The 18811-nt window shown below is 44.0% G+C and overlaps 1 long non-coding RNA gene across 1 annotated transcript; it reads right to left on the bottom strand.

The window, feature by feature from the left end:
* Positions 1-3627: 3627 nt before the first annotated feature.
* LOC139830800 (uncharacterized) lies at positions 3628-7297 on the bottom strand. Its single transcript, XR_011744279.1, has 6 exons — positions 6876-7297; positions 6686-6804; positions 5927-6046; positions 5219-5620; positions 4697-4801; positions 3628-4072 (listed from the first exon to the last, which is right to left on the bottom strand). It is a non-coding gene; the product is annotated as an uncharacterized lncRNA (long non-coding RNA).
* Positions 7298-18811: the final 11514 nt, after the last annotated feature.

Below are 18811 nucleotides of genomic sequence, written 5' to 3'. Positions count from 1 at the left end.
CGTGCCCATGACGGTGTGCCACATGCTACTTGGTTGACCTTGGCAATATGACAAAAGAGCAAACCATGATGGCTACACAAATGCCTATAGCTTCAAGGTCGGCGACAAGACATTCATCCTACGCCCAATGACTCCTAGCCAAGTAATTGCGGACAATGCAAAGGCTTTAGCGAGGGCTAAGGAAGCTACCATCACTAGTGAGATGAGCGGTGAGAGAGTGACCCACCAAAAAGAAAGTGAGCGCCACAAGCCATATGAGAGTGAGATGAAGAGTGTCCTCATAGCTACCAAGAGTGAGATGAGAGGAGTGCACCACAACCCATCCACCAAATTGCACTATGTGCTCATTTGCAAGGGGCCACCCTCGGAGACTAACAACTTAACAACACTTCCTTCGTCTTTGTTGTCTCTTTTAAAGGAGTTCCAAGATGTCTTCCCCGACGAGCTTCCTCATGGACTTCCACCACTTAGAGGCATCGAGCACCGCATCGACCTCATACCCGGCGCTCCTCTACCAAACCGCGCCGCCTACCGCACCAACCCCGAAGACACAAAGGAGATTCAACGCCAAATTCAAGATCTCCTCGAAAAAGGGTATGTCCGTGAAAGCTTAAGCCCTTGTGCGGTTCCCGTGATTCTCGTGCCTAAACCGGATGAGTCGCAACGAATGTGTATGGATTGTCGCCCCATCAATGCCATTACCGTTCGCTACCGCCATCCCATTCCGCGTTTAGATGACATGCTTGATGAATTGAGTGGTGCCACGATTTTCTCTAAGATAGATTTGCGTAGTGGCTACCACCAAATCCGCATGGCAATTGGTGATGAATGGAAGACGGCATTCAAGACCAAACTTGGTCTCTATGAATGGCTTGTCATGCCATTTGGTCTTTCAAATGCTCCATCTACTTTCATGCGCCTCATGAATCACATCTTGCGACCTCTCATTGGCAAGAGTGTGGTTGTCTATTTCGATGATATTCTCATTTATAGCAAAGATCTCAAGGACCATGTGCAACATGTGAGAGAAGTCTTATGCATCTTGCGCCGTGAAAAGCTTTGCAAATCTTCCCAAGTGCACCTTTGCACAAAGCAAGTTGGTTTTTCTTGGCTTCGTGGTTTCCGCCAATGGGATTGAGGTTGATTCTTCAAAAGTTGAGGCCATCCACAATTGGCCCACTCCTACAAACGTTGGTCAAGTTCGAAGTTTTCATGGACTTGCCGGGTTCTATAGACGTTTTGTCAAAGATTTTAGCCCTTTAAATGAGCTTACTAAAAAGAATGTTCCGTTTGTTTGGGGCAAGGCACAACAAAACGCTTTTGATGAATTGAAAAGAAAGTCACCGAGGCACCACTACTCGTTCTTCCCGATTTTGCAAAAACTTTTGAGATAGAATGTGATGCGAGTGGACTTGGAATTGGTGGTGTTCTTATGCAAAATGGAAAACCCGTGGCATACTATAGCGAGAAGTTGGATGGCGCATGCCTCAACTATCCTATATATGACAAGGAACTTTATGTTTTGGTTCGTGTTCTTGAAGTTTGGCAACATTATCTTTGGCCAAAAGAGTTTGTCATCCACTCCGACCATGAGTCTTTGAAGTATTTGAAAAGTCAACACAATTTGAACAAAAGACATGCAAAATGGGTTGAGTTCATTGAGTCATTTCCATATGTAATCAAATACAAGAAGGGCAAGGACAATGTAGTTGCGGATGCCCTTTCCCGCAAGCTCACCCTTCTACTCACTCGTTTGGATTTCCATTTTTTGGGTCTTGATGAAATCAAAGACCAATATGCTTCCGATACTTTCTTTGGCCCAATCTTTGCCAAGTGTTCTAGTGATAAGGGCATCGATGATTTCTATTTGCACCAAGGATTCTTGTTCAAGGGCAACAAACTTTGTATTCCTATGTCTTCGCTTTGCCTTTTGCTCTTACAAGAATCGCATGGTGGTGGTCTTATGGGACACTTTGGGCGAGACAAGACGCTCTCCATGCTATCTACCCATTACTATTGGACAAGAATGAAGCGAGATGTGGAGCGCCTATGCAGCTTGAATTGCACGACATGCCTACAAGCTAAGTCCACATCCAACTCTTATGGTCTTTACACACCGTTGCCTATTCCTTATGCTCCTTGGTCCGATATAAGCATGGATTTCATACTAGGATTACCTCGAACCAAATATGGTCATGACTCAATTTTTGTAGTGGTTGATCGATTCTCTAAAATGGCTCATTTCATACCATGCTCCCGAACGGATGATGCTTCACATATTGCCTCCTTGTTTTTTAGGGAAATTGTGAGACTCCACGGCGTACCAAGAAGCATTGTTTCGGACCGAGATGTCAAATTCATGAGCTACCTTTGGAAGACACTAATGGCCAAGTTCAACGTCAAGTTTTTGTTCTCATCATCCTCACATCCTCAAACCGATGGGCAAACCGAAGTGGTGAACCGAAGCCTCTCCACACTACTACGAGTCCTTGTAAAGAAGAATTTGAAGTCATGGGAAGATTGCATCCCGCATGCGGAGTTCGCCTACAACCGCGCCAAGCACTCTACAACAATGAGAAGTCCTTTCATGGTCGTATATGGGTTTGAACCACCCACGGCGATCGACCTACTTCCTCTTCCACTACATGAGCAAGTAAACATGACCATCGACAAGCGAGCCCAATACATGAAGAAGCTACATGAAGATACAAGGGCAACAATCGAGGAACAAGTCCTTCGTCAAGCCACTAGACTCAACATGAAGAAGAAGGCAAGGATCTTCAAGGAAGGAGACTTAGTGTGGTTACACCTTCGCAAATACCGCTTCCCTCAAGAACGAAACTCCAAGCTAAAGCCTCGAGGCGATGGTCCCTTCAAGGTCCTCAAGCGCATCAACGACTACGCCTACGTCTCATGCCTCCCTTTTCCTTTGAGACTCGGAGCAGTTAAGTGGAGCATGCAAAGGACACACCTCGGGCTAAACAATCCTGCTTCCCAAGCTTTGTCTTCTCTCTTAATCACTACATGCACGGCCGAGAAGGTAACTAAAATAAGGTGTGCATAACGAGGAGGCAACTCCTCCTCTCTTTGCTTAAGAAATACTATTGCCACGCCTTCTTTCCGGTACTAAATTTAACTTGACGCCAGCGAAAAACAGATCGAATATAATAGACCTAACAAGTTGTAATTTTCCTTTATATATACAGGTGCTAGCAGCTGCTAGGAAGTTGTATGACATGATTTGCATATATACTCCACCAAACAGTTCGCATCTTCGTTCCTACTAAAATCAGCGTTTCTGTATCCTCGACCAAGTAATATAAATAATTTACACATATGATGTGCCATGAGTTGTCGTCTGTAATATTTTGCCGGTTTCCCTAAATTAACCACACGATGTGCCGTTTTTGGGTCCAATTTTCTAGATCAATTTCTCAAAAAAAGTATACATAATTTATATGGTGGCACCACACCACTTTACAAAAATGATTATCATCTTCGCTTCTCTACATTTACAAACAAGGAAAAATCATCTATCAATTGGCTAGACACAGGCCGAGTATGCATACATACTGCTTGATTTTTATCTCAAAGATGATCAAATGAGCTGATTCAAATGCAAATTTTCAAATACTGCTTTTATTTACACAAGTTACACAAATAGTATATTCTGATGGTCCTACTCAAACATGTAAATCAAATACATCAGCAAGAAAGAAAAGAATGTCACGAAGACCCATCAGCTCCTAACAACAGTATCAGCAGAGCTCCCATCTCATCACTACTTTTACAGAGATAATCAAGTTTGGTTACATGACACAAGGCTGCACCCAAGCTTCACAGCTTAACTACTTTTCCAGTGACAACAAGAGGATCTGCATGCACAATGGCCAGCAAGAGGCTGAGGTATTCGCTGTTGCAGCATCGAGTATTCGAGTGCCACTGTGTCCTCAACCTGCTGCTGCTCCTCCCTTTGTTGGAACCAAGGGTCACTGGGTACTAAAGCTGCTGCTGCTCCTCCCGTGCCAACTTGCCATCTATCATCTCCGCCATCGCAGCATATACACAAGCCCTGCCGAGAGGTCACATAAATCATTAGTAATGATGTTGTAACGAGCAAAAGAAAAGAAGCTACTCGTCAATGAAACAACTTCTTTGGCATATATAGAAAGCTACATTTAGACCTAACACAATCTGTTCAATCATTCCCACAAGTAAATACAAACAGATCAACTTTGGATTCTATCGATTCTTTTTCTTTCGGATTCATCAAAAGAAAGGATTGCCAATTTATGGAAAAGCTTCACCGATTTCATTAACCAATAAGGGAAAACATCAATTGCACGGACGATTAAACCCACTATGTTTTCTCGAATCACAACACACTCATTCACATGCAAAACTAGATATGAGACTTGATAAGACACTGGACAACTTTCCTCGAAGAAGATGGATTAGGCTGACCATATCAAAATATGTGAAGAAGTAAGCATGATAACATAATGAAGCTAGTTCATAGATAGAGAGGTCCTGCGTGTAGCAAAGTTAAACAGAGCAGCGCACCAAATGCTCCACTTGTCAAACCAAATGCGCAAATAGCTGTCTAGGACCTCAATATAAATTGCACAGCAAAACAATGAGAAAAAAGACCAGTTCCAAGGACGTCAATGCATGTCTAGGTCAAGAAACTAAGTACCTGTGCTGCAACTAGCACAAACCTGGAGCAAGATTTGCGTAGATGCTCCAGGCCAGGCAAGCTCAAGCAGGCTTGCTGTCCTCCCTCCATCAGCTGTAGAAGCATCTACACACACAACAAGGATGGATACTGAAGATGAGTGCAACGCAAATCCTAATTCATTAACATGGCAATGAGTGCATGGAGATTATACAAGCAGCAAGAAAATTTCTAATTTACAAGGCAATACTAGGATGATCCTTTTTTTAAACCATCATTATATAGTGATTTCTCTGTACCACACTATCTGCATATATAATCCTTGGTAATAAATTTCAAACAAAAAAGGAAGGACATCACATGCACGTATGTATGTGTTACCCTCCCTCAGATTGTATCATCTCTGAATTGGCACATATACACAACATGACAAGAACTAACTCACTATCTAGTTAACAACCAAAACATTCATGCATGCCAGCAACACCCAAGGATCGATAGCTCGGCAATGAAAAGAAAACAGAGGAGCAGCAGGTAAGGTACCTTGTTTCGTTGGATTAACCAATCTGCTTCTTGTCAACCTTCATCTTGTCCAACAAGATCTCGTCCACCACCCACGCACAAGGTCACTTGCCACCCCTGGTGCTAGAGAAGGAGCTGTCGTCACAAAGGCGGGGGCCCCTGGCGTGGTGGCCAGCAGTAGCAGGTCGGGATGTGGCCAGCGGCAAGTTGGAGTTGCAGGTAGGGAAAGACAACAACTTTTGCTCCACATTGACGCCCGCAGCAGCCTGGTAGACGACCACCAACTCTTTCTCTGCGGCTCTCCACCGCCATTCCAGTGGCGCCGAGGTCAACCACCACTGCTGACCCCACCATCACGCTGGCCACTAGGACCACGCCTGGAACTCCACGAGGAGCACAACATGGTTCCCATCATGGACTAACCTGTTCATTCATTCATTCCCACAAGTAAATACAAAAAGATCAGATTCCCACAAGTAAATACAAACATATCAACTTTGGATTCTATCAATTCTTTTTCTTTCGGATTCATAATAGAGATGAATAGAGAAGCATCAGATTCACCATGCATCATCTTCATGCCTCGATAAAATTCTACTCATGCAACAACATACAGTTGGTCCAATGATAAAGAGAGCTAGGAACCGAGGGTCATCGGCTTGAGCATAAGTACAGCCAATCACAGAGAACACTGGAGCCAGAAAACAGAAGGGTAAACTAGTAGCTCACCGGAGAGCATGTAGCAGAGGTTGAGCGTCACCGTCGCCACGCCGAGAAGATAGTCGAAGCAGGGCCTGGGAGGCCTCGGTTAGCCCAAGAGCATCAGCACTGCATAGCTGGTCGGAGGGCCTGAAAGCATACAAGTTTCAGCACTGACTATGTATAGCAAACGAATTTTAAAAGGTCGTGCTCATTCACTCTGACAGCATTACAAAGAAAGGAGTATGTAGAACCCAACAACAACACATGATTCTATAGATTGGTACCGACGATAATATAATACATATTTTGTCAAATTCAAATAAATTCATCTAAGAAAAACAAAAAATCCAACAGCTCTATATTTCAATCCACTTCACCAACTATCTTGCTGCTATGTCAAACCAAAAAATCCATCAGCTCTATATTAAACATGGCAAAAGAAATAAATTCATATATTCACATTATTACTACATGAGAACCGAAAGAAAGAGTTGGCATACAGTACACCACAAATATTGGATTAGACTCCATTTTATAATTGATAAACACAATTATCAATTTCCAAGCATGTTGCCCAACCATTTCATAGATGGTCGTTCACAATAGCTAACAACGAATGAAGTTGACATGCAGGAAGGAAAATTACACATGTACTTATATAGAAATCTAGCTGGGGACAATTTCACATTCGCTCTGATGAAACTATTAATTTCACATATGAACTGTCACCGTTATGTATCTAGAAAGCACCCCTACAGATGAATTCGAGGATTATTCAGTACATACCAATCAGTTGAGAGACTCTCCACAAAAAATTAGGAACAATAGAGAGGAGTATCACTACAAGTTCGAAAGTGACAATGTCGATTGGCTTTATCAGGTTGGCAAGATCCCAAACTGCTAAACTGCCATAAAAGAACAAATCGATCAGCGTAGGACTCAAGAGCAAGAAACTTTGTAGTAAGCATATTAATACCTAGTTTCAAGCATGTCCATCTAGAGCTAGTCACAAGGTATGGTGATATAATAATTTTACCATCCAGTCTGCTTTTTGTTGATTGCGCCGCGCTGGCTCTCTTCCTGAACTCAAACATGAGAAGGGGCATATTCAGTTTTGTAAATTAAGCATCCAACCAAAATACTTGTTAACCATTTGTATCTATTACAAGAACGAACATGGGGGATCTATTAAACTGAAGGCTGGTCCTAACAAGGTACTACCATACTATAGAACTTCTCAGAAGAAGTGAAAAAGAAAACGTAGTACAAATTCTCAAGAGTAGTATTTAGCATACATTTGCCTTTTTTGAAACAAAGCAGCAAAATTTCTGTGATGCTTTGGAATGTTTCTGGCAATAATTTGCCAGTGTTTCAAAACTTGCCAAGTGTTCTTTCGCAATTTCAGAACATTCCTTTTTCACTATTTGTTTGTTTGGCAAGATACGTTCAATATTTTGCATCAACATCGTATAATTGGTACGTACATATATGTCTACCTCAACATAAGCAATTCACATTAACACTGAATTTTGCTTGCAGTACATGGTTTTAAAGGCGCCAAGGCGTCCCAAGGAGATGGGCGGGGGGGGGGGCCTCAACGCCTAGGCGCTCAAGGCGCATTGCAAGGCGACGCCTTTGAGGCTGCCTTGTTGGAAGCAAAGCATCAGCTAGGTAGGATGAGCGAGAGGCAAAGCGAGGCAAGAAGAAGTGCATCACATACACACACCGAGACACCACCAAGGCACCAAGAGAAGCTGTCATGGAAGCTGTACATTGTTTTCCCTACGGGAGAGGGATGCACCGGTGGGAGGAGTCGCCGGAAGCTTGGCCGGAGCGGGGAGGCCGGCGGATGAAGGAGCGACGGCATATCGGCGAGTTGGGGAGGTCGCGTGAGAGGAGCTGCCCCTCTCTCTCTCTTCCCTCTCTTTCCCCTATAGATGGCCCTCAATTTCCCTCCCAGCCCGCCATTTCTGTTTTCCCCTCCTGCCAGCCCAAAGTTTCCCGCGCACAGAACAGAGGCGTCCAGATTCTTCCAAGGCGGCGATTTCGCGCCTAGGCGACGCCTTTGGACGCCTCAGAGACGCCTTGGGCAGAAAACAAAGGCGACGCCGACGCCTTGCCCTCCTGGAACGCTCGGACGCTTAAGCATCGCTTAGGCGACGCCTACGCGACGCCTTTAAAACCATGTTGCAGTACAATCAAATATAGCATGGAATAACCAATTGATCTAGTAGTGGTAAAAATACGATGAAAACATGCATGCCAATATGTATGTACTACTTGAACCGAAACGAGAGATCGACGAGTCCTAAACGACAAACAAGATGGGCTACAACGACCCTTTGTCGGTGTCAGTACCAAATCCTAGCAACAACTCCCCTTATGAGATTGATAGCAAAGTTACAACAAGCAAATGCACACATTTCATGAAACACCATTTAATAATTAGCACAAAGCACACATAAGGGTGTGGCACGAAGCTCACAACCCAAGGAACCATGCGAACACTACTTGATAGCATGGCGACAACCGATTCTGACATGACCAAAGAGAAAAGTTCAACCTTTGGTTGTCGATGTCAACAAGCTGCGGACGGGGGCATCGAGGCCGCCGCGCTAGGCCTTGAGGCGGAGGCGGCCGTTCATCGATGATGGGCTCCGCGGCCTTGAACAGGTCCCTTTCTGACCAGGGTCGTACTCTAATATCGGGGATGATCGCCCCATGCCTCATTTGTTATTATTTTGCCTTGAAAATAATAATTGTCACGTTGATAAGTCGGCTTAAATAGAATGAAAAATACTTTATGTCGAGTTTTCCATGAACTATAATGAACTAGCAAAGCGGAGTAACGAGGCTAGGGCAATTCAATCATTCATTGAGTAAAGATGTAAGAGTAAATAGCACCAGATTATACCTACCAACTACCATCGGCAATTCAATCATTATTGATAACTATTAATAAACATAAGGGCATATTAGCAAATACCACGGAAAAATCACCCAGAAGTTGTCCACTCCAGATTTCTCAATTAACAAACAAAGCTAATGCTATAGCTAATATTCTCGGTGGCGAGATTTCTCACAATAATGTGTGTGTACGAGTTATTCATGTTTTTCTATGACAAACTATACTCCCACTTTGAAAAAATCAATCAACGCGGATTCTTGAATCTAGACAGATTTGATGCAACATTTTTGCCTAAATCTACGCCACTTAATTTGAATCGGAGGGAGTACTAACATTAAAAAACTATACCAACATGTAATTATTGGTTAATTAGATATATGGCACTTTGCAATTATTGCACATTCGAGGAATTTTGTGTAGAGTTACACACTCTTTATGGGATTTTTCATCATCGGGATAATGGATAGTAAATTCTTCATGTGGAAATATATGGCTGAAGGTATATGAGTACAATATACGGTTGCACATATGAATTATTATGAGAGTTATACATTTGATACAAAAGAAACTAAAATAGCCACCAATATTTATACTCATGTAATAACTATCTAGTACATGCATGATTCGTCCAGTATTACAACTACAACAAGATATCACATCTTGTAAAAGATTTGAAAACAAGTGTCAAGCGCTACAATATTACATATCCTTCATCATTAAATCAAACTACTCTTGTACAAGGGGTTGACAACCTAGCGTCCACCAAGTTCCTACCTTTACCTCTGAGAATCACATAGATTCCAATGCGGCCAAAAACTAATGATCCTTGTCAATTTTGCGAATCTTGTCTGCTGAAAAAATCACTCTCCGGCGACATGGCAACATGGCAGGGAACAAATAGGGGTTAATTACGACGAAATAGAAGAACACTATAACCTTACGTCCAAATTAAAATCCCGTGATAGAAACACATATAACGAGTTCTCAAAAGCAGAATTGTCTCCTTCCAAAATAAAGCGGCATCCTGCTCGACGGCTCCCAATGATATCGGCGTTAGTTCTGTGCAAAAGCAGAACACACATGATTGGACTATGTGCTAAGCACGACGTAAATTCATGTCAACAAAAAAGAGATGCATATTTGTAGCCAATGTTTAATGGAATTCTTGTTCACACCACACAATCCAATACCTATCGAGCTTCGCATATATATCAATCACAAATTTTCACAAAGCAGTGGCATAGCATCTTTAGCTTTCTTTTCATGAAAACGAGCTCCGGCTATTATAGTAGTTTCATCAAGAGCTTCCTTTTTCATATTCCCTTCTACATATTTAAACATCTTCTGTATTGACCGGTAGATTCTAGTATCTAAGGGTTGCAGATTTCCCATGGCGATATCTACCTGTGATTATACTTTCCCCCACTATCTAAGAGCAAGCGGCGATTGCAACACAAATAACTATACTAGTTGCAAGCATGTCCATCTGACTAGTCACAAGGTATGGTGAGATGACGGTTTACCTTCGATTTCTTTCGGACGATTGCCTTTGAGCGGCTCTTAACATTAAGTGTATTCGGAACTCAAAGCTTGGAAAATTAAGGGCATATTTAGTTCTTTGCAAATTCAACATCGAACCAAAACACACTGTGAAACCATTGGCATCTATTACAAGAACGATTGTGGGAGGTGTACCAAACTCAATACTTTGTCTGGCAAGGGACTTACCGTACTAGTACTACTCACAAGGAGTGAAAACAAACCACGATCTGATTTTTTTGAAACGAAAAGCTTTGCCTTATCCATTAGTTAAGAAGATGTCCAGGTTAATTTGCGAAAAACCGGGCGAAAACCATACAACAAAGTCATCACATGGCGATTCCTACTCTCACACGAGAGGCAAGTCCACTCAAGACCCGAGAAACAACCAAGCCAAACAAGAAACCCCACTAAGCAGAAACTAGACTACCTTCAACCAAAGCCAAAGCGAAGACACTGCGACACGAGGAGCACACACCATACCCAAACCAAGAGGACAGGGCGAGAAACAAAGTTCATCCATCAAGCATCCTCAAGCACCTTTCCTATGGCGCCACTTTTCTTGCCTTTGCACTTGAGTGGCTTCTCTTTCACTGGTGCCACCACGAGGGCAATCATCCACCTTTTTACTTATGCGCTTGATTGTCGTTCATGTTAGGATGCAAGTGATCGCCCTTCCGTATCCAGGAATAGCAGCCTCCAAGCTACTGAGCACGTCGCAAAGTTCTTTTGCAAAGAGAGCATACGGATTAAGAGCCGACGGTGGTGGGTGGGCGCTAAAATCACATCGAGGACCCGAGTGAGCACAAGGTCGGCGCTGAATCCACCTCCATATGCTCCATTGACGGAGGCAAAGTCGAACTCCCAAGAATATTACGAAGATCGGGGCATGATCTGCGGCACGGAGTGACAACGGCGGCAATGGCGTCGCCCTCGGCGGTAGACGATGCGAGAGGGCAAGGTGGACGACAACGACGACGATGGACTCGTCCCCAAAACGAGGAGAGAAGCATCCATAGAGCTCCACTCCCCTATCCTTTGCGGAGTCAACACCAACCTCACTAGGAGGACACAATGTATGGGTGGTCTCCAACATAGCCGGCAAAGGGGAGATCTTGCTCAAAGTAGCCTCTGCCCGCTCGAAAAGCTCGCAATCCGCCCCAAGCAACCTTGCAGCTGCTCAACCTGAGCAACCGAGTGGGCGCAACACCACATTAGACGGTGGAACGAGCCCGGCGAGGGTAGAAACGACCGATGCCCAAGACCCACAACGAAATTCTTTGGAGGGAGGAGCCGATCTCATCGAACCCACACATGAAGGCGAAGCGTGATGATGATCGGCGACATGGTTGGACAACGGTGGCGCGGCAAGGTATGCCAACGAGCTAAGAGGACACCGGGGTTGCGGCATTCACACTTACGGTGGCCGTTCTCCAAACGGCGGGAGCACGAAAGGGATCTTTGCAAACAACGGCACGATGCCCATGAGCGAGGCATACGCAACATCGACCGAGAGCCAAGCGGGATGGGGCGAGGGCGGAGCCGAGGTCGGTGAGTTCGGACGATGTAGGCTGCACCGGGCAACACATCTTGCCAACCATCGCCGGCCTTCGCCATCGCGCCCCATGGGCCGAGCGGCCGGGGACGAGCTTTGGGTAGCCACGGCCCCATCGGGGCCAACTCATGCTCATCCATGTCATCGTGCTTGCCGGCGAGGGAGGTCCATACCCCGTCGCCATACCCCCATGTTGGAGGCGGGATCATGGTGTTTTATTGCAAAATACTACAAGTTTCGCTTCTCTAGTCACAAAAATGTACGACAATTTCCACCGGCAAGTTTTGCTTTTCCCTAGTCGTAAAAGGAGCCACGAGATTCAAGGAGCATGAAACTAGTTGTGCAAATAGCTAGCTAGAGGGAACCAAACGGGAAAAATAAGACAAAATAACAAAGTAAGCTACATCCAATATATGTAAACTAGCTACATCTGGAATGGACCAACAACTTTGTCCAAAATACACTAGAACCCACCAAGCCTAGCTAATGAGTGGCAATCGAGACACTCGGGTGAAAAAATAGTGAAGAAAAGCCAAATAAAAATAACAACTTTTGTTTGGTTGTTAGAAACATGACATGTATCTGCAACCGCTAGCATCTACATGTGTGTCACATACTGACCTTGGGCATGTGCGAGTAATTACACGTGTGTCATCGTCGCCGTCTTGGTTGGTGTGGACGAGACAGACCTTGCTACCCCTGGTGTTGTGGCAAGAGTTGTCGTCGTAAAGGAGAAGGCCCGTAGCAGGGTCGGGGACGTGGCTGTGGCGGAGTTGGAGTTGCGGGTCGGGAAAGACAACGGTTTTTGCTCCGCATTGACACTGTAGCGACCCGACAAAGCGATCATAGGCTCTTCCACTGCGGCTCCCCACCGTCATTCATGTGATGCCAGGGTCACTGCCGTTGCCGAGACCCACCATCACGCCGCCTTCCTCATCCCCGCCCGCCACCAGGACCACACCGGAGCTCCACGAGTCCCCATCATGGGTGATCTCCCTCCTGGTGAAAGACGTGACAACAAAATTCGGTCAGTACACAAGCATCTAGATAAAAGGAACAGGGTATGATAATTAACTCTCAATAGCGACAACAATAAATAGCACCATATATTAACAACCTAGTGCCAAAGGAATGTACAAAAAAAATAGTTCAAGATTTATAGAAAGTTGCAAGCTTCTAATGTTATTTGATTTATAACACAGTGATGGTGCAAAAGAGGACTCAAAAATCAGGAATTTAATAATCGGTGTGTAATATACTAGCATGTAGCTAAAAAATTGAGAAAGACACGAGAGAATTAAACCAGCCGATTCTGATCGATGCTTTGGAAAGGGAAAGCCGGCTATACGGACAACGATAGATCAACATGCTCTAGGCCAAAACAACAATGGCAACGATCGACCATACAGTCCGGGGTTCACAATAACTTATGCGAGGAACGTGGAGAATATGCGGCTCCCAAAGTTGTTTAAACTATATGAAGCAAAATGTGAACTTTTTTCCTAATGCGGCTCAAGGATGACCACCATTTTAGTAATCTTACCAAATAGGAGCACACGGTGATTTTCAGCTTTCGAGAATCCTGCCATCAAGCATGTCATCTCGGTAACAAGAAGTCACTCAAGTATGTGAAAAAAAGAGAAAAAGCAAAATCAAAGGTTGCATAATTATCGGGTATAAGTTTCGGAAAAACCACGCAATTAGTTAAGCAACTCATAAAGCTAACAATATCCACTGTGATTTAAATCATAAGTAGAAAAAGATGATGAAGTTGTGCGGTACAGGTACAAGGAAAAGAGGTGGACTTACTATAAGCATTTTCACGGGATCAACATTACTCATAGGCGTAGATGACCCAAATAGCATGTATAGTTCTTGGTTAGCTGCAATATCGGCGAGGATCCATACGTCATCCGTGTATGCATGGCACACATAAATGCATAGTGATCAATAACCGACAAATCACAAAATGATCGAAGAAACATTTATCGCATCACAATGGAGAAGTTACTCACGGTGTGCCCATCTCGGATACGAGGCACCAGATTGCTTGCTCCTCCGTGTACATGGGAGTGTCGGCATTCTCGGACACCAACTCGGCGGCGTGATCATATCATGGAGCATTGCTTACAGCTAGCGACAGGAGACCGTGGCCATCTTAGCGACATCACTTTGCCCGAGGACGGAATGGCCAAGTCACGCCAAAATGAACCGCCGATGAGTGGGAAGCGAGATGATGCGAGCCGCGGCACATAGACGATCGGTGAGGAATGTTGGTGGGCACGATAATATACAAGTGAGTAGTGAGATGAGTTGGTCGGATCCAAAGCATGAAGTAAAAGATACATGAGGTCTAAAAAGATCATACAACTTTAAGATCAAAGAACACTTGTATTTTCGGTTAGAAGATATAAGGCTTATCATAATACTTTTATATGTATCGGCCCATGGAGTTTTTGCGAACTAGAATAGCAAGTAACATAAGGTAAAATTATGAGGACTTGAAACTCCAGGTCACTCATATTGGAGTGTTCGATGCAATATACATTAGCAAGTAGTTAAGAAAACAATGAATAGTTTATTAAGGTAATAAAACATACATGGTACATAAGAAATGCTACGATCTGCAAACATTCCACAAATTTATAGATGGCACCAGATCCGTTATATGTAACATAGTTATCATTTGTCGACAAATACATACACAAGAGTTAAAGTACATGTCAAATCCACCAAAACAACGGGTGTGTTCTGCAGACAAATTCTAATCCTACAACAATGACGGGACAAGAGAAAAATCCGGCGAGAATTTAGTAGAACTTGTACTTCGAGCTTGAGGAAGGGTATATGCTACAACAATTATGTTGCGACATAAGTACATACACGTTGTGATTTGGAAATGCAATACAAAATGGAATTTTGGGCCCCACACCTAGGCATCCATCGGTGTATGCATGGCACACGTAAATGCATAGTGATCAATCACCAACAAATAGCAAAATGTTTGAAGCAACATTTAATGCGGCACAATGGAGAAGTTACTCACGTTGTGCCCATCTCGAACCTGAGGCACTAGATTCTTTGCTCCTCGTGTCCATGGGCATGTTGGTATTGTCGGACACCGACTTCGACAACGTAATCATATCATGGATCGGATGCTTACGACGGGCCACAAGAGGCCATGGCCAGCTTAGCGACAGCCGACTCCCGAGCCGGAACGGTCGGGTCACGTCGAAATGAACTCACATCGAAATGAACCGTCAAGATTGAAGCGAACCTTAGCACATAAAGTAAAATATACATGAGATATAAAAAAAGATAATACGACTTTAGGATCAAAGAACACTAGTATTTTCTGCTAGAAGATACAAGGCTTATCATAATAGTGTGATGAGAATCGATCCACGGAGTTTTTGCGAACTATAATTGCAAGGAACATAAGGTAGATTTATGAGGACTGAAACTTGAGTCACTCGCATAAGAGTGGTTTTATACAACATACCTCGGCAAGTATTTAAGAAAACAATGAATAGTTCATTAAGGTAATAAAACATACATGGTACATAAGAAATGCTACAGTACAACAAAACACTCCGCCAAATTAAATATGGAACCAGATCCGTTATATGCCATAGGATTATCATTTGCCAACAACAAATACATACACAAGAGTTAAAGCATGTATTAGTATAACTAATATTATTGTTAGCTTTGGGCACTAGGATTAGGGATCTGGTCGAAATGACCAACTATATTAGTTACTTCAACATATGCTTGTGTTGAGTAAAATGAGCATCTTCAATGGAAGTATTATACGATCAATAATATAGCATCTTTGATGCAAGTAATATACCATCAATGATATATCATATGCCCTTGTACGTCAAATGATGCATGCATGCACAACAAACACACCTCACACTATCGATAACTTTTGATAAAGAGAAGAGCATTTCCGGAAATACCACAGACAAAATCACCTGAAGTTGTTAAACATCTTCTATTCTCGAATAAGAACTAAGGTAGCAAGCCTAAAATGTCCTCTACTTACAAATTGGGGGAGTAATTACCTGCATTAGTATTTCTTCCAATTTGTGTGCGATCTGTTTATCGTCAAGAAGTAATGAAACTATATCCTCTTGTCTGATCAGATGATCATCCTGGACTTGTTTCCAGTTCATTACCAACTCTTGTACTAATTTTTTCTGCTTTGCCCTTTGCAATATTTTTCTCCTTGATAGTGTCTTCGCATATAAATTTATACACAGCTACCTACAATTCCATGTTTGAAATAATATATAAGAAACTGAGTTGCTGCAAAAAAAATATCAAGTGTGGGTGCAATTTGGAAATTCAGATAAAAGACTTGTGTGCTAAGAGATGGTGAAAATCAGACAGTTAACAGATATGTGATGAACGACTTTGCTATAAAACAAAAAATTAAACTAGTTATTATACGAGCTCTAGCAGTGAAAGTAAACACAAGAAAATATTACGGACAATACAAGTTAATATTTGGCAAGAAACCATGAAAAAATCTAGTCTCCAGTTTTACCCAGTAAGCCAACATGGCCGTGGAATTATATCTAGTATAAAAACAGGATTGTGACCCGATTACGAGTTTTTAACTTCTACTGAGTTGCCAGTCAACCAAAAAATCCTAGACATCAATGACAGTACGAATAGAAGCATGACCAATATAATTAGAAACAGAGTCATCCCTACACCAATTGTCAATTATTCCGTAACGCTTCTTACTATAGGAGCCCAATGAGAACGCTTCTTACTGAAAGAATCCCTGCAAGAAATGGAAACGCTTCTTACTACAAGAGTCCATGCAAGAAATGAAGACGCTCCTGTAACCTACCGATGTGTCCTAATGATGAATCAACCACACCATAGTGATAGCAAATCATCTTCTCTCGCAAACATTCAAATTCGTTTACAAACAAGTAGTATTCACTTGTCATAGTGCTGAACAGTCAGGGACTAAATAAAGACAATTTATCTGAACCTGATTCCTATTTGCATGACACAAGTATACACAAAAAAGTAAACAATTGAAAACCTCTGACCATGATAAGAAAATGCAGTGTGGGTGTGCTACTAGGCTTCGATGCACAAGCATGAAACTGAAATCAAAAGAAAGTTATCTGGAAACACAATTAAAACTCACTATTTGTCGACTTGAAATTATAATTAAAGCACACAACTCTCAACTTGAAATTAACAACTCTATGTTTCAGAAAAATGATAATTGGCAGTAGCACTAACAATTTCAAATGTAGCTAGCTATTAGAGACACATGAGTACTAGACTTTATCCATGAACAACAAGGCTAAACATATATGCACATCGAAATAGAGAGAGGAATATATTGCAGGCCTGCTGCTGACAAGCATAGCAAAACCAATCAAAGTCCTCCGGCTTGTACACTAGTGAGACAACAAGGGGTAGAACAACACAAATTACAGCTATTGTTTTTGGTTATGTCCAAGTAAACAGAGTAAAAAAAAAAAAAATGGAGCACGCCCATGTCTAGAAAATATGCAAGTACGGAGCAGCCTACGCACAACAAGAGTTTTTGATTCAGCAAATGGATTTTCATCTACTCCATGCGCGCATGCCCAATGTACTGCCGATGCAGACGTTGAATCCAACAGCAAAAAGGAGACATTTTGTTGGGGGAAATAGATGCAGGAGGGACGATGGAGGCTCACCGGGCAGCAGATGGCTGACGAGGTGACCGGCAGCAGCATGCCGGAGAGGTGGCCGGTGGCAGGAGCTCGGGGACGTCGCCTCTGGAAGCAGCTTGGGGTGGTGGTCGCAGGTAGCAGAAGCTCCACGCAAGTGACCGCAATCTCTTCCTCCGAGCCTCCCCGCCGCCAATTAATCCAGCGCCACGACGAGCTCCCCCCCGGTTGCCAGGAGGAGGGGATGCAGAGAAGGGCTCCAGGGCGGCGGCAGAATACATGGAGGCGGCATGCTGGTCCGGGGGCGCTGGATCGAGGAGAGAGGTGGGTGGGTGTGTGGTGTGTTTGGGGAAACGAGGAGTGGCGTTGGGGATCGAGGAGAGAGGTGGGTGCGTTGGGAAAGTGCAAGGCGTGAATGCGTCTTGTGTTTTCGGTGCTAATTTTGGTCTTCCAAATTTCTTCTCTCGAGTTGTGAGTTGTGATCCGTATGCATTTCCAAACAAACTCTATAAAACCAGCGCGGGCAATGATAGAGCAAGTCGTTGACAATGCATGCACACAAGTAGTTTAGTTGCAACGTCAATTGCTATTCTTGCATGTAGCTGGAAAAACTCGCTTGACCCCCACGTGCCTCCGCTCTGCGGCGACTCGAGCGGCGGCGAAAACCCTAGCCTACGCCTTCCCCCCTCTCCCCGTCCTCCTCTCCCGGCCTCTCGCCGCCGCGCGTGGGAGCCCGCCCGTGCGTCCCTATCAAGGACCATGGCGGAAAAATCTCGCTGCTCCCGCTAGTCGGGTAGAGCTCTAGTACCGTAGGATCAAGCCTCTGAAGGTGAGGGCGGCGTCGCCGGCGGCACCGGCGATGTGGGTCGTCCTCCTCGAGCGCACGGGTGGATTGGGGCCCAGGCTGCTAGTCACGGCATGGACGATCTCATCGACCTTCTACCTAGATCTAAAGACAATGGTTCTCCACTGTCTTGTTCACCGCCCAATGCAACTCCATCCTGACGTTCTCACCGGTGCTAAAGCCTTAGGGTGGCGGGGATGGGGGTTTGATCAGGGGAAACCCTTGGCTGGTGGTGGCGGTCATGGCGACAATGACGAGGTGCCCCGCTCCCCTTCTTGGAGGCGACATTGAGGTTTATCTCCCTTCCCTTCCCCTCCTCCACGGTGAAAACCCAAAATCCTTCCGATTGGGCGGCGGCGTGCTGGCGTCGTTT

Source organism: Lolium perenne, chromosome 4 (genome assembly GCF_019359855.2).
Source record: "Lolium perenne isolate Kyuss_39 chromosome 4, Kyuss_2.0, whole genome shotgun sequence".
Taxonomy (NCBI): domain Eukaryota; kingdom Viridiplantae; phylum Streptophyta; class Magnoliopsida; order Poales; family Poaceae; genus Lolium; species Lolium perenne.
Note: the sequence above shows the minus strand (reverse complement) of the source record. Positions and strands in the feature narration are given on the sequence as shown.